The sequence below is a fragment of the Dermacentor albipictus genome, chromosome 1 (genome assembly GCF_038994185.2).
Source record: "Dermacentor albipictus isolate Rhodes 1998 colony chromosome 1, USDA_Dalb.pri_finalv2, whole genome shotgun sequence".
Classification (NCBI taxonomy): Eukaryota; Metazoa; Arthropoda; class Arachnida; order Ixodida; family Ixodidae; genus Dermacentor; species Dermacentor albipictus.
Window position 1 is genome coordinate 98,169,137 of NC_091821.1, and position 15,533 is coordinate 98,184,669.

The 15,533-nt window shown below is 44.8% G+C and overlaps 1 long non-coding RNA gene across 2 annotated transcripts in view; it reads right to left on the reverse strand.

Annotated features, from left to right (window-relative positions):
- Positions 1–12,200: 12,200 nt before the first annotated feature.
- Positions 12,201–15,533, reverse strand: part of LOC135917534 (uncharacterized) — a 141,672-nt gene continuing 138,339 nt past the window's right edge. For both annotated transcript variants that reach the window (XR_010569310.1, XR_010569309.1), the window contains exon 3: positions 12,201–12,300. This is a non-coding gene — a long non-coding RNA (uncharacterized lncRNA). The remainder of the gene's footprint in view (positions 12,301–15,533) is intronic.

Below are 15,533 nucleotides of genomic sequence, written 5' to 3' on the forward strand. Positions count from 1 at the left end.
TACCACTGTTCACACCCCTTACGTCTTAAATGGCACTGCTGCATATGTCAGTTCTTGCAACTGATAACAGCATTTATTCGTATATAAATGTAGGAATTTTTCACTAGTAATGACAGGAAAATTGTCAATAGTTGCACACAACTGGAGTGCAAAATGTAGTGCTTTCGCAGCTGCACTGGATTGGCCGGTTGGAGCTTCGGTTTGAATTTATGCCATCAAGCGGTATTCCACACAGTCCGATGTACTACCGCAATGCACAACCGCCGCGTCCATAACCAGAAAAGCAGCCAGTTGTGAAACGCTGAGCGGTAGAGCGAGCAGACCTGCATCAACCAATCACATGTGCGATCTTTGAGGTAAAAGTACGCGATAAGATTTGGTTTAGCTCGCTTCAAGCTGCCAGAACATTGGCGGAAGCAACTAATAAATACGAAGGGGTGAGTGGAGGTGGGGTTTGAATAATGCATGTGGGCTCTCGGAGCTTCCACCATGCTCCAACTACAAGAACGCGGTAGAAAATGCAGCTGCTCCTCCGCTAAGGAAATCAAACTGGGGCCACCCTATGTAAGGATTATTTTCAAGCAAGTAGCTATATTTGGCTCTTTAGCTCGTTTTCGTGGTGGTCGGAATTTCCTCGCCGTTAGAAAGGCACCGATAACAAGGGCACGCTTCCTCGCGTAGCCTGTAGTGGCGGGCGCATTCGTCACCGAACGCCAACTATTACAACTCTTTCAGACACACGTGCTGTCGTGCTTTGGGTAGTCTGATTGGTTAAACGGCTGTGGTGGAGTGCTCAGGAAGAACCATTCTCCTCCTCTCCGTGCTCTCCAACTGTGGCGGTTGTGAGAAGGAGCTCCGGCTGCTGGAGAGGAGGATGGCAGTCGCACTGCATGCCGGCGCTCGCGCCTCTGAAGACAACATACACATGACGAATCGGATTATATGCATGGCCACCTATACTGCCACGACAAATGTACTGGTTGACGACTCTGTTCTTTACGGAATGGTTCTTTACGGAATTACGTAACAACAAGCGTATCTAAACGCCCTCGCTGCAACAAATAAATAAAGCAACTAGCGTTCTAGAAGTGTTTGTCTATTCGCTTACGTTGACAGCCATAGGGAATAGTTTATGTACAAATTTTCTTTTGAAGTATCTTTCCCTTCGTCTTTTGCCCGCACGTATACTCACACCCTCGCTTTCGCCGTAATCGGCCGCTCAGCGAGACGGCTGATAAATGAATGGAAGCAGACGAAAAGAATCTTCACACTATACTACTCATACTACTCCCGGTTACTGCAGAAGTCCAGCGCTTTCCTTCATGCATGCACTAAATAGTTCCATTGCTCCACATATAGGAGAGGTTGGCGACTTTAAGTGGTGCCTATAACTACTTTGCCCATAGAACGCATACATACTAAAAATGAAAGAACAAGCCGGCACTCAACATGAAAAGCCTTTCATAAATTTATGTGAACTGACTTTACGTTCCAGTGTATATTATGTAATGTTAGCTTTCCTTGGTGCATTTGTCACCTGACTTCAAGTCAGATGTTTTAGTTCTTGTTCCCTTTATTTTGTTGCTTTGATATACGAATATTGAAAGCGTTCCAATAGCTAATCTTAGCAGCAATAACCTACGGAGGGCGAAGGCGTGAGCATCTCATACTGCTGCCGATTATCTCTATTGGCGTCCACTTTGAAATGGGGCGGCGACAAATAGTCACCTAGTTTGTGTGAGCTAATCAGGTTTTACTACATCTGCTGCAGTCTATAGCATTTTAACGATCTCTCCTTGGTTGTCTCTGCAATATTTTAAACCTCTATCTGTAAATATATTGTACTGTTATCTATGCCTGTAACGAACCCGACTCTATCGATGCCCTCCATGTGTTTTTTCTCCAACAATACTCCAACCATATTTTGCTTATCTCGCCCTCTGACTAGTTAATGCTCCTATCCGATTTGACTTCCAGCGCTTCTGGAAGGTGACGTTCCCGAGGTTACTTGCTGAGTACTTGGCATTTGATTAGAAGGCACTGAGTCATCTACGGAATTTTGCTGCCGCATATACAAGAGTCATCCTGTTGCGGATATCTGCCCCGGTACGCCCTCAGGCAGCCAGCTCGAGCCTCATATAGCAAGGCACTCACCCTACCGTTATCGTACAAATTGTATTGCGAGAGCAGTTATATGGACGCCCCAGGCGCATTTTCGCCGTCAGCGTCGCCGTGATGTTCTGTATAAAGTCTAAGTGCGATAACATCGTGACCACACGCCGTATGCTGTGGGTGAGAGTGAAAGCTTGCGAGGGTGAGCCGAGGATGGTGACTTGATCTTGCGCGCGCAAGGGACGAGAGCGGGGAGAAAGCTCGCTGTCTTCCACCGCGCACAGTGCACCGGGGGGCGAGGATGGCGGGCTTCTCCGGCGGCGACTGCGTATGGCGCGGCTGAGTGCGGCCGTGCTGGCCCTATCTTGAAAGCGATCTGTGATGGGTACAGAGTCTAGGTTCGCCGATGGCTGATAGTTTCGTCTGCGCTTTGTTCTCGCCTCTTAGTTCGCGTTGAAGCCAGAGGCAGCATGACGGTCAATTCGTTCGCTCCTGCCGCTCTTGCGCCAGCATTTTGACAGCGAGTGTCCGCGGTTGTAAAGTGAGATGTGGTTATGCTTGCTTGTGCGCACGTGACATCATGCTTGTTAATTTTGTTAGTACGCGAATGTTTACAAGTTTACACAGCCAATAAAGCTACTATCCTTGCTTTCTATAGTTGTTTAACAATTTGCTATCGCAATCGATGCTTCACCTTTCGTGCGAAACTGCGACTTTTTTCTCCTGATTTCTTTATTTCTGTATTTGTAAATCTCCGTGGACTTCCTTTGTTTCCATCATTTGCACCCACATTATCGTCTCTATGCTCCTCGCTTTCTTTTTGATGACTCCGTGTTGTGCAGGGCCGCTATAATGTAGCGATTATTTATGTTGGCTCCTATATCACTCTTACCATCCACCCTTCCCGACCAGCTGATCACACTGATAACGCAGGCGGAGCGTCTCTCTGACCACTGACTATGCGTGAGAAGCACGAAAAGGAATAGCATCGGGAAAGTATCGCAACAAAATTGCAGCCCGGGTTGGCTCTACGGAGCTTTCATACGCACACGCACTCAAGCGCTGGGCGTAGGCGTGTGTTTGAACGCTCCCTAGTTGGCTCTAATGGGGGCTAAGTAGCACTAGGGTGCCTCAATGTGCCCTTCCTCTCCCGGTCCGTGCAGGGTGGCGACATTCTTTGAAGGGGTCGATGCCGACAAAACCACTGGGAAAACAGTTTTCTCGGCAGGCTGCGCCATTTTTCATCTCACCTCCGACGGCCGCCGTACATGTGCGAGGTTAGCAGCTGCCGCACGCCAATAGCCAGTCGTCTTGTGGCTTTTGCAATATGACTGGGTGCTCCGTCCCGATGTGCTCTAATAATCCTACATATGGCTGGCGATTGTTTTCATTTCCAAGAGACCGAAAAAAAAGGCTTCTATGGACGGTGAAAATTAAATGGGACAAATGGCAACCAACAAGCGCATCGTGTGTTGCAGTGTGAGTATACTACATGTTCTGTTTTCCTTTAACTGGTTTGTTATCACAAAGTAAAATTCAGGAAAACAGTGTATGGGCAGTAAAGTTGATAGCTTGTTCGTGCATGTGTTGAACGCGCGATATTGCAAAAAATCGTCGGACTTGTGCAACCTTGCGGAATCAAATCCAAGTTTCAGCGAGGCTGTTAGCGTTGATAGACACTTGCAAACCCCTTTTCATTTCCAAATGCATTGTATTCCTTCCAAACTATCTAAAGAGTACACACTTCAGTTGCTTTAAGCGTCAAGTGTTGTAGTAAAATGTTATTTTATGGCTTGCTAACTTGCTCTACAAAACTCTAATTTCGTCTGCACGTTACCAAAGGTATGCGTTCTATTCGTAAGAACTTTCTGTCTTACAAACCTGGTTTTTCTCTCGCGACGGTTTATGAAGCCCCGAAATTGGTCCGAACATGTTTGCAATTACCGAAACTGACGTAATTTCTTACAGCGCAGGTAATTTACCCCACACTCGTACCTATGATATTGCCTTTATCGTTCCCAGAGTTGCCTACAATTTCCAGCTCACTGCGGAATTTGGTTCTTCATATAGATTCGGGTGTACGCTGTGCGTCTATGTACACACGTTTGTTTTTACGCGTCGTTCTCTTGCGCGTGTCAACTAACTTTTTCGAGCGCTTATATGGTCACGATAACAGATTCGGTGTGAAATATGAAATAAAAGGTAATTACTGGCAAACTGCGCTGCAGCCACAGCCGGTCCTACTCTGTAGATCTCGTGGGTTTCCACGCGTGATTGATTATCACTACACAAAGCACGGCAGGTACGCGCTCGTAAACCGAGACCAGCGAGCGCTGTTTTGAATGCCATGCTGATATTTCGTTTAGCTATAATGTACGACAATTACTTGGCGCTCAAAAATACTCCGGGACGTTAATCATATGCCACACACCACCGTGAGCGTGCGGTCTTTTTATTCGCCGCAGATTAACATGTTGCGCTTTCTTGTAAACCTGCAGGCTCACTTCGAATAATCTAGCTTCCAGCAAAACCGCGCGGACGGCTGGAAGAAGCTGACCCCAAATGCTGTGGCAACAGTGTTTTGATTTAGAGGCTTCCTTCTTTTTCAGGCTTCCTTCTAAAAGGGATCCTGATGAGGATAGATCAGTGTGTGTTATGCAGAGATGCATTTTTGGGGGCAAGTACCAGAGAGCAAACCTATCTGTTCACTCTGAAATAATATGTTAGCGAAGGCGAACATATTTATTACACAAGCAAAGAACTAATGAAAACGCTGAAGTCATGTGAAGAGCACTACAGTGACATTGTTGCTTGAACTGACACGGTCTTCAAAGTGAGGTTGCCGGTGTAGACTGTGATCAGGCATCTCACTAGAATTCTTTTTAAGCCATGTGTGGAGGCATGCCGCCAGCACAAGGAGATTGTTGAGAACATTCTGATCGCCAGCTACGCTCACTAAGGTTAAATTAAATTAAACATGAGTGATTGACGGCCGTGGGCGCAAAGCATGCTCAGGAATCAGCATCCAGTAAATTTGGCTCACTTAGTGGAACTATAGGCTATGTTTGTTAGTTGTTTGACGTATTATTTCCGAATAAATGACTAGGGGTGGCGGCTGCTGTGCCGCTGCATCATGCACTGTGTATCACAGCTAACATTTGAAATACGTGAAGTGAGCCAAATGTACCCTGCAACCATTTTTTTACTATTTAGCATTTACTTAAAAAATATATGCGCAGAAATTGGAGGCAGATGTGTTCGGTAGTTTGTTCACAACTGTAAAAAGAGAAAAAAAGAAGTCGATTTTTGATGCACCAGCTCCAGAGACAAAGTTGTTTGAACTGCGTCCAAGTTGAAAAAAAAAAATCTTTGCACGAACGTTTGTATATGTACAGAACGACCGTCACGGCGTCACACTCTACGGAGCGGCGGGCGAGGATGACATCGATACTCTCTGGTAATCTGTAGAGTTACTGTACATGCTCCAGTTAGTTCTATAACACCTTTATTCTCAGAAAGTAGCGACACTCTCCTCCTCGCGCGTGCGCTTTCGTCCTCAGTTATCCTCGGATTACTCTCTCCCATGGGCTGGCGCATTGCGCACGACACGCTTTTAGGGCCAGCGGATGTCGGGCGCCTCGAAAGAATGAATGCGCGCGCTTGTTGTTTCAGTCGTTCGAAGCATTATCACTCAAGTAATTACCTAAGACACTGATACGACTATAGTAAATTTCCGATAGGTCGTGCTGACGAATATTTTCGAAGAAAGACTCCGAGATAAACTAGCGGAAGCGCTTTAAAATATGGTTATTGTTCAGCGGGTTGCTGTCCATGGCCGCGTCGCTTTGGCCCGGAATGCGGCAAGTACGGAATGCGGCAAATTTAAGTAGTGCAGACAATTCATGCGTTCATTTCATATGCGTGGCTTCAAGAACTTACGAAAAATAAGCAAAAATATACATAATGTTTTTTGACAGTAAATCCACCTTTATAGAGGGCACCGAAAGTATTTGATCCAATACCACTACGTAAGACGCATTCTGGGCTTGGGCGAGGAGTCGATAAAGGAAACAATGCACGCGCTTGAACCTATAGCTTGCGTCGCTTCACGATAAACTAACAGCATGCAACATGTGCATTTTACCAGAATTAATGGGCCAAATGCAATGCGCGTAGCTCGTATTTTGTCAGGAGCATCTAATAAAGCCCGTCAGTTAGGCAATTTTCTTTCATGTTGCTGGCTGCGTACTGCACATCTGATGGCTACATAAAATTTAGCAGTGGTTAATTGATAGTTGCTTTGTCATTTGGAACGTCACAAACTGAAGGGTGGGCGCCTACAGCATGCCTTTGAAAAATCAGGCCACATTCTCCGATTCATGCATAAGAGCTTGACATTATTTGGTTTGACGGCTAGGATACCATTTCTTATGCGCATTTTTTTCTTCAAGCCATTCGCTGCCGACGCTCTAGAATTTCCGATACTTAACTCTACGGAACTGTCGAGCTTCTAGGGATTCGAGTACTAATTAATGAATGAAAAGATGGTTCAGAGATTTGTAGGCGTGATTAATTGTTCGCGACTGGTAGGCAATTCGCAAAAAAAAAAATGCTCTTGGAAATTAGCCTCGCGCTAGTTATTGTGACCTGAAAGTTTTTTCTTCTAATTGGTGAACGTAATTTTATGAGGTAAATGCAGCTCCCAAGAGCTTGCCAGTGAGATTGTAATGAACACGAAATTTAACTTGCTTTAAATATATACGCAATGTGCTGTGCCCAGTGAACTAAAACCATGCATGAAATCTCACTGCACTGGTTAACAGCCAGGCATGCTTTCGGCAAACGAAGCTCACCTAACTTGCAAAACGCGATGAACACGCCGCCCGTGAATGGCGGCCAGAAAAAAAGTAAAAAATAGCTAAAACAGGTTTCATTACGTCTCCTTGGTGTGAAGGTCGGCTGATAGGGCGGTTTCGTCCGCCGCAGCCAATCAGCGCGCAGGAAGCGCAGGCGTGGCAACAGCGAGTAGGAAAGAGAGCAACACAGTGGCGCGGGTGAGGGTGCGGCGGCCAAGATCTAAGAGGGTCTTGATAAGGTGAAAGCTTGGGCGAGTTGGTGATTAAATGTCGACATGTTTTCACCGCGCAAAAGACGAGAACTGAAGGAAGAACGCAACACAGGCGCTGACTCCAACTGATCTTTATTTGCGAAATCGCCAGAACTATATACATGAGCAAAAGTAATGAAAAAGCAACTTTTGCATTATGTCACACATGAACCCCTATTGCATCACAGCCAGATATTTGATTTCATTTTTTTCTGAGGGCATAGGACGGCATGCTGATGCAAAGGTCGTCCAGTTGCTGTACCTTGTCAGCCTCTATGATTTCACATGTAAGCTGTTCTCGGTGTTTGGAAATTATGACGCAGGTTTCAAATTCAGGGTCACATTGGCAGTCTCTGCAGTGAATGCCAAGATGACTATGCACGGCTGTATAAACATAGTAAAAATGCTCTTTCAATCACTCATTTAAACATCTGCCTGTTTGGCCAACGTATTTCTTTCAGCAAATCAAAGAAATCAAGTAAACCACACCCAGGGCGCCTGCTCCAAACCGCTTCCTATGGTTAGTATTGCGAATATTTCGTCGTGCGGCATGAGCATTCACACGTCTACAGAGCACTGATTTTTCCTGGGCAGAAAAAAACAACTTTAACGTCTGCTTTGTTGCCTATCTTCTTCAAGCTGTGCGATATCTTGTGCAAGTAAGGGACTGTATTGACAATTACGGCTCAGTTGCGTTCCAGAATGCTTCTGCTGTTTCGGTAAGCGGCTTCCTTGAGCTGCTTGTATTATATTTAAGGTCAACGTTTGCCTCATGGCATGAACACATTTACATTAACAAAAGTGGTGTGTGCATTGGTTCATGCATAGCACCAATTTTAAGCGACATTTTTCTCGCTTACCATGACCGATTTATTCCTAGTCGCCTTGATAATACCCGGGTTGTAAATGTTTTCCGTTTTGTGGACGACTTCTTGCTGCTTTTTGCGTGTGAAGGTCAAGGTTTTGAGGCTGCTGTCTCAGATGTACTTTGCCTATTCAACGACTGTTTGTCGCCACTTGTCCTGACGCGTGAACTACCGGTAGATGACTCGTTCAGGTTTTTAGATTTGCGACTTTGTATCTTTAGAGATCACTTGTGCTGGATGTACGAGTCCAGAGGGAACAAGCCACTTTCCGATTCTAAGCTGGTTAAACGGGGCATTGTAAATATTTGCTCCACAAATGCCCTAAACAAGTCTTGCTTCCACTCTTTAACGCGCAGTCTCCAAGCGCAGGCCTCCCGCCTAACAGATGCTGGGTACCCCGAACTCTTGTTAGTTTCAGACGCAGAAAAGTTATTAAAGAAAATCAAGCTGCGAGTTAAAGCACCAGCTCACAGCGCTGCCAGAGACAATAAGCTAGTCGCGGTGCTCCCTTACTTGCACAAGATATCGCACAGCTCGAAGAAGATAGGCAGCAAAGCAGATGTTAAAGTTGTTTTTTCTGCCCCGGAAAAATTATCAGTGCTCTGTAGGCGTGTGAATGCTCATGCCACACGACGAAATATTTGCAATACTAACCATAGGAAGCGGTTTTGAGCATGCGTCCTGGGTGCGGTTTACATGATTCCTTTGACTTGCGGAAAGAAATGCGTTGGCCAAACAGGCCGATGTTTAAATGAGCGATTGGAAGAGCATTTTTACAATGTTTATACCACCGTGCAAGGTCATCTTGGCATTCATTGCAGAGACTGCCATTGTGACCCTGAATTTGAAAACTGCGTCATAATTCACAAACACCGAGAACCGCTTACACGTTAAATCATAGAGGCTGACAAGACACAGCGGCTGGGCGACCTTTGCGTCAGCATGCCGTCTATTGCCCTCACAAAAAACGTAATCAAGTATCTGGCTGTGGTGCAATGTGGTTTCATGTGTGACATAATGCAAAAGTTGTTTTTTTCATTACTTTTGCTCATGTATATAGTTCTGGTGATTTCGCAAATAAAGATCAGTTGGAGTCAGCGCCTGTGTTGTGTTCTTACTTCAAGCCTCGTCTTTTGCGCTGTGCAAACATGCCGATACTAAGAGTGTCGCTGCTTTCCAGAATAAAAGGGCTGACCGCCTGTCGCCAGAAAAGGCAAACGACATTGGCAGCGAACCACGATCGGGACGCCCTCTGCCGGGCTGTCAAACCACCAACACATTTTAAAGCGACTCTTTCTTTGCCTAGCCCACGACGGTTTCGCGTCGGCTTATCGGTCGGTATCTCGGCTTACATGTAGCACGGAATTGGGGAACGAATTAGTGCCCGTTGCGCTTACGTCTGTTCTGCACAGTAAAACATTAAATGAATCACTTTAAAACCTGTACACATTATGCCAGATTATAGTATTCTCAGGGTCCTTCAATACTTTTCTTCTGACCAGGAAACTTCGTGGGAAAGTTTCATATTGAAGCAGAAGGGGTCACGAGAGGTGTTGGCCTAAGCAGCAAGGAAACAATCTGCCGTGCTGGAGCTGCGCGACTATGCGAATTTTTCACCAGAAAAGGCGCGTCTTTCACATTTATTTCAACATGTTTTACAGACTGAACATGGAACAGGAACTTAAGGTAAAAAAGGAAAGGATCAACCAAGTGTAGACGCTAAAGAAGACAAGGTCGACGTACATGGTGGCTCAAATGATTCGATGATTAAATGTTGATTGTGTCTCTGTATTCTGTCTCTTTCTCTCTCTTTTTCATGTTCATTATTTGCTCATCTCATATCTAATTCGTGTTGCATTACAGGCGCGATTACGTGGACCTTGTCTTCTTTAGCGTCCGTGGTTGCTCAGTGGCTATGGTGTTGGGCTGCCGAGCTCGAGGTTGCGGGATCGAATCCCGGCCATGGCGGCCGCATTTCGATGGTGGCGAAATGCGAAAACACCCGTGTGCTTAGATTTAGGTGCACATTAAAGAACCCCAGGCTGTCGAAATTTCCGGAGTCCTGCACTACGGGGTGCCTCATAATCAGAAAGTGGTTTTGGAACGTAAAACCCCATACTTAAAATTAAAATTATTCTTTAGCGTCGGCACATGGTTGGCCCTTTCTTTTCCTGACCAAGATGCCAGGTGGGCTGAACCCGGAGATAGTGCAGTCTATTGTCACGTTGTGGTGATCGTGTACAACTACAGTGGCACAATGCAAATATCGAAACTAACTGTTTATTGGGCGAACCTGCAGCCAGCAACACAAGTAACACTCAGCACAATGATAGCGGCGAGCACACTCGTCGATCGTCGAAAATCTGATCTGCGGGTAAGATGCGTCGGCTATTTGTAGTTGACTCATAGAACGTTCCAGCGTTATCTCTGATGCTCGCATAAGTTCTAAAATTTGCAGCGCTATTCGCGTCGCGCATGCAATCTGATTAGAAGAGGCTCGGCGACAACAGACAACACATAGAATCGGCTACAACAATCAAGAATGTTCTGATAAATGCAGGCGCGTCTTGCGCCAAGGGATAACGTTTAGCATCTGTTGGGGAAAAGCCGTCACCGGAAAAAGATAAGCTAGTCCACGTGTCACTATGATGCAATGCGGTTAATTTTCGTCTATATTGGCGCCATTTAAGACTATACTGCTAATTTTACTTACTCTACGATTGATTATCGCTTCTTGTGGGCCCTACTGAAGCCACCTTCCAGGCACCATTGCTTCACGCGAGCCTTGCTTATTCCAAGAGAACTCGCTTCATTTCTCGAAAGTGTGCCGTGAGGTGGTTTTGCCTCAGCGTGTCTATATTTACGGTGGTGCATCCTTTACAGGTGTATAACGCAATTATTTTTTACTATAGGCACTGATTACGCCTGTACCGTTAAGTTTACATATTCTGCGACTAAGTCTACGTTCTTGTCTCGTTGAAAGCTACATTTTGATACCTCTTGTAACACGCTACGGATACCTTCCGACTGCTTCGGTCTGGAGGCGTGCAAGGGACATTTTTTTTTCTGGAAGTGGTTACAAAATATCCAAATCCGAGATATGCCAAATCTATGTAAAGTCAGCTAAGAAGACCTTGTCTTCAATAATTTAGAGTGGGATGCATTTATACTTTGTTCTTTCGTTACCGCGCCCAAGAAATTGATCAATTTGATCAAGTTTTTCTACGCGTTGTTAAATATTTCTGTTGTAATTCTTCTGCAAGCAACGTCATTCACAGTCTGAAATAACAAGTGAACCCTAACTATTTGTAAGATTTGACAATTTTTGGTAGATTGGGGAGTCTGGAAAAATGTAACTTCGATTGGAGGTATCGCCGAAACTAGGCTCCAGTGCTTCAGTGCTCCTAGAACTTCCTCACTAAAACTACGCAGAATTAAAGCTTTTGTTAAGACGGCAACATAATCTTTAAATGACAGCAGCAGTGAAGACACGGAAGCTTCGCTCTGGTTGTCTAATTTTCCGAACTATCATCTAGGCCATTTTACCGCTGTCTCAGACAACGGTAGATGCTCAAAAGTTTGTGTTATTTTGATAAATGTGTTCGATTAAGTCGGAAAAAGCGCACTGAACCAAACACCCTTCTTGAGTGATGTCAGCTATCAGCCGATAGCAGCCGTCTACAGGAGTATTACATATGACGACATATGCAAAGCGGTGGCAGCTTCGAAACGGTTGAGGAGAAGACCTCGTTTGAGAACAGAATGTTTCGAGAAAAAGCCGTTTCGCGCTCCGCTTGTGGGCTCCACGCGCTGTGCATGACTGCAAAATTTGTTCAGAGCAGCATAACCTATCCGCGAACTGTGTTTTTTCACCAAGCCCGAGGGGTGATTCTGGACTCCTTTAACGAATGGGCAGAATGCTTGCCATCATGAAACTCTTATTAGACGGTAAGTGCAAGCAGCTATCGTGTCAGTAGATGATACCGTGTCACTGGACGAGGCTTTCTTTCGGCTTAGACAAGTAAGGCGGCAGGCCTTAAATAAATCATAGGAATGACGTGTCCTTTGTGTTTGGAACGCTCACATTGCAACAACACAAGCTTACCGTTCCACCTGCAAAAATGACGTCTTCGACATCAACATTTTTTTCACACATGCGAACGTGTTTCCAGTCAAAAGTGAAGCCAAGGGCTTGTTTCCACTTGTCTCGTAGGTCTGCGTTCGTAGAGAAACGAAACAAGGATAATTTTTAATCGGTACGCTTGCAACCGGACTGACACGCAGGCACATAACAAATATTAGACATTGTCGGTGTCACGAAGCGTTGCTGTCACCACTCGGCTAGAGATGTGCAGTGCTAAAGAAATTGAAACGCGAACAGCAACAAGCAGAAACTAACACCTTTTACGCGTAATTAAATGGAATTGAGAGGTGTAATCGTCCTGTAGCCGGTATCTATGCATGTAGTAGCCCCAAGTATACGTTTCGGGTACTTGTTTTAGGCCTCTTTTACAAATGCAGGTGAACCTCCATGAAAACAAAACAACACATTGGGGCGGTTTCGAAATTGTTCGCGTTTCAATGTTTGAACACTTCACAGAAGCGGTGCGGCAAAGTGCACGTTGCGCCTTCGATGTTGCCACGCCGCTAATGGCAGTATCGGCCCTTTCGCGGTAGTGAGCGTAACCGAGTTGGTCGATAAGTTCATCAACACCAAATATATCGACTATCACTGGGAACATAGCTTGATAATCATGGTTACGTAAGTTACGAAATCGCGCATGAACAGCTCCCAAGAATTTTTTTCAGAAAGGCTTCGTTAATTAAAGGGCACCTCACCAGGTCTGGCCACTTTGAGTTGAGAAGCGCAGTGCATACAGTGCGCGCTAACGATCGTGTCTGCTAAGTATTATTCAATTCAATTAAGCTTATTCCCCAGATAGTACTGCATGGTTCCCTGGGCTAAAAGCTGTGTAGACAGCTTGACAGAGGCCCAGGTAGCCGTTACAAGGCAGATACAGCGAAACGGTAAAAACGAGACACTTAACAATACATGAAGTGAAAAGTTAAGCATATATGCTGATAAACAAAGCCAACGAATAAAAAATAATATAAAATGAAAATAAAAAGAGTGCATAATCAATACACAAGAACCAGAAATACAAGGATCACACACACACACACACACACACACACACACACACACACACACACACACACACATATATATATATATACATACATGACACACACACATACATATATGCGCATATATATCAAATTAATTGATGCAAGCATTTATTGCAATGCTTTTACGAAAGATGCTTGCAGCTGAGATTTCGACATATATTGCGTTTCTTTGTATTTGTTCAGAACTAAATGAAGATTGTGTAGTAGCATTTGTAGTTTGTAATCTGTGCGATAACGTGGGAGGAACCACATGTCTGTGCAGCGTGTATTTAATACAAGCCTATGCACACATAATCTCGCCGTTGTTCCTAAGAACTGCCTAAATATTTTATTTGAATTATAAAAAGACGCCACAACAAGATAGTCATACATGGTTTTTACGCCAATCATGCTGAAGTATTGAAAAGCGCTCAAACTAGATTCACAATATTGAAGGTTTGCAATCTGTCGTATAACTTATTTTTCCATATTTGAACTTTCTTTATATTCATTTTAGTCGTTGTTAGCCAGACCAAACTACAGTAATTAATTCGAGCTGCAAACATTGCGTAATATATTTTGATTTTAATGTTTGAAGGAAGCGCACGACAACGCGACATCGCACCACTGACGGACGCAACATTTTTACATAGGTTTAATATGTGCGAGTCCCAAGTAAGATTGGAAGATAGTGTTACGCCGAGTAAAGTGTGTTGCTCAACTATTTTAATGTCATCATTTCCGCATCTAATGACGTGCTCTAACCTCATAGCCTTGTTTCTGCCTCGAAAGAACATAACTTTTCTTTTTGAAGGATTAATTTTAAGCGAGTTTGCTGAAGGCCAGCTGACAAGCTTGTCAACTATATTGTTGCCATCAACTGCCAGTTTGGTCGCGTCAGGACCAGAAAAAAGCACGGTGCAATCATCTGCATATATAATGAACTTTACTGCCGAATCAATGGGCCGTATAACGTAAGACTATTTCAATATGTTTTTGTTCCAATCTCCTGACGTCAAATTTGCGTAACCGCCGACGCAAGCATCGGGTGGGGAAGATTAGGATTGTCATAACAGACCAATCAAATGCTCCCCTCGTTCACAGGAGGTCACTTTCGTTTGCTTGAAAAACGAACAACATTGCCTGCACTGAGCGGCTTGTCTTATCTAACTGGCTGACAAGAGGCGAGGAGCACACTCAAGTGGAGAGGCATTCGATGGGGCCGAGCCATTGCACTGAATATCGATAACCGGATGAAGAGGGTGGTGCCGGCGTCTGCGATTGGTCCTCTTTCTCTTACTGAGCTTGCGGTGGCTCATCGACAATCGCGGCGGCATGCAACGGAAGCTTAAGAATGATGCTAAAACGGATCCTCAGAAAAGAAGAGTTGGCAGAACGAGGTCGTAAACATGCCGAAAGTTCTCGAAAACGTTACACAGCCACGTAAAAAGGTTTATTGCACGCAAATAAACCCATGCTCTCCGGCAGGGGCGAGTAGCCAGTGCTGGAGCGATCAGCGGCAGCCATCTTTTATTCCTTTCGGAACGGGGCAGCCTGCGGCTATTCAGAAGAACATTCAGCTTTGTTCGGCATAGTAATACATCTTTAACGCGTACGCGTCACTTTGACGCGGTACGTTTTTGCGGTTTTGTAACGTAGCGTGAGAGGCAGGTGATGTGGGTGCAGCCTGAAAACTTTTGAACAATAGCCGAGGGCTAATGGCAAAACGGCGTGGAATCAGAAATAACTAGTTTTGTTTTGTTCAGTCAAATTATGCATAACCAGTGTGTACTGGTCATATAAGATGGGGAGCTATCACGGTTTTAGGTGAAGTTGAGAGTATGACGGAAGCCCGTCTGGTCGGGATGATACATACTTAAAAGGAAGAGGTCTGGACACCGACCAAAAATGGTTTAAAAGAGTTATTTACGTTTCGGTTATTTACGTTACTTTTCTCTTTTAAACCATTTTTGGTCGGTGTCCAGACCTCTTCCTTTTAAGTATCACGGTTTTCGTGACGTCGTGTGACAGACAGGTGAAGTAGAATGGTCCAAAAAGTTTTTCACCAAGCGCCGTAGGCTGACTGCTGAATTGGAATAGAAACGTTTGGAATAATTTTACGTTATAGAACCCAATATTAGTTATGCTATATATGTAAACATTAAGCAAAAGCGGTCCCAATATGCTTGCTTGCGGTACGCCTGTCGTTATTGCTAGTAGGGATGATTTGTGCGTACCGATACATGCATACTGGCTTCTGTTGGAAAGGTAAAATCTAA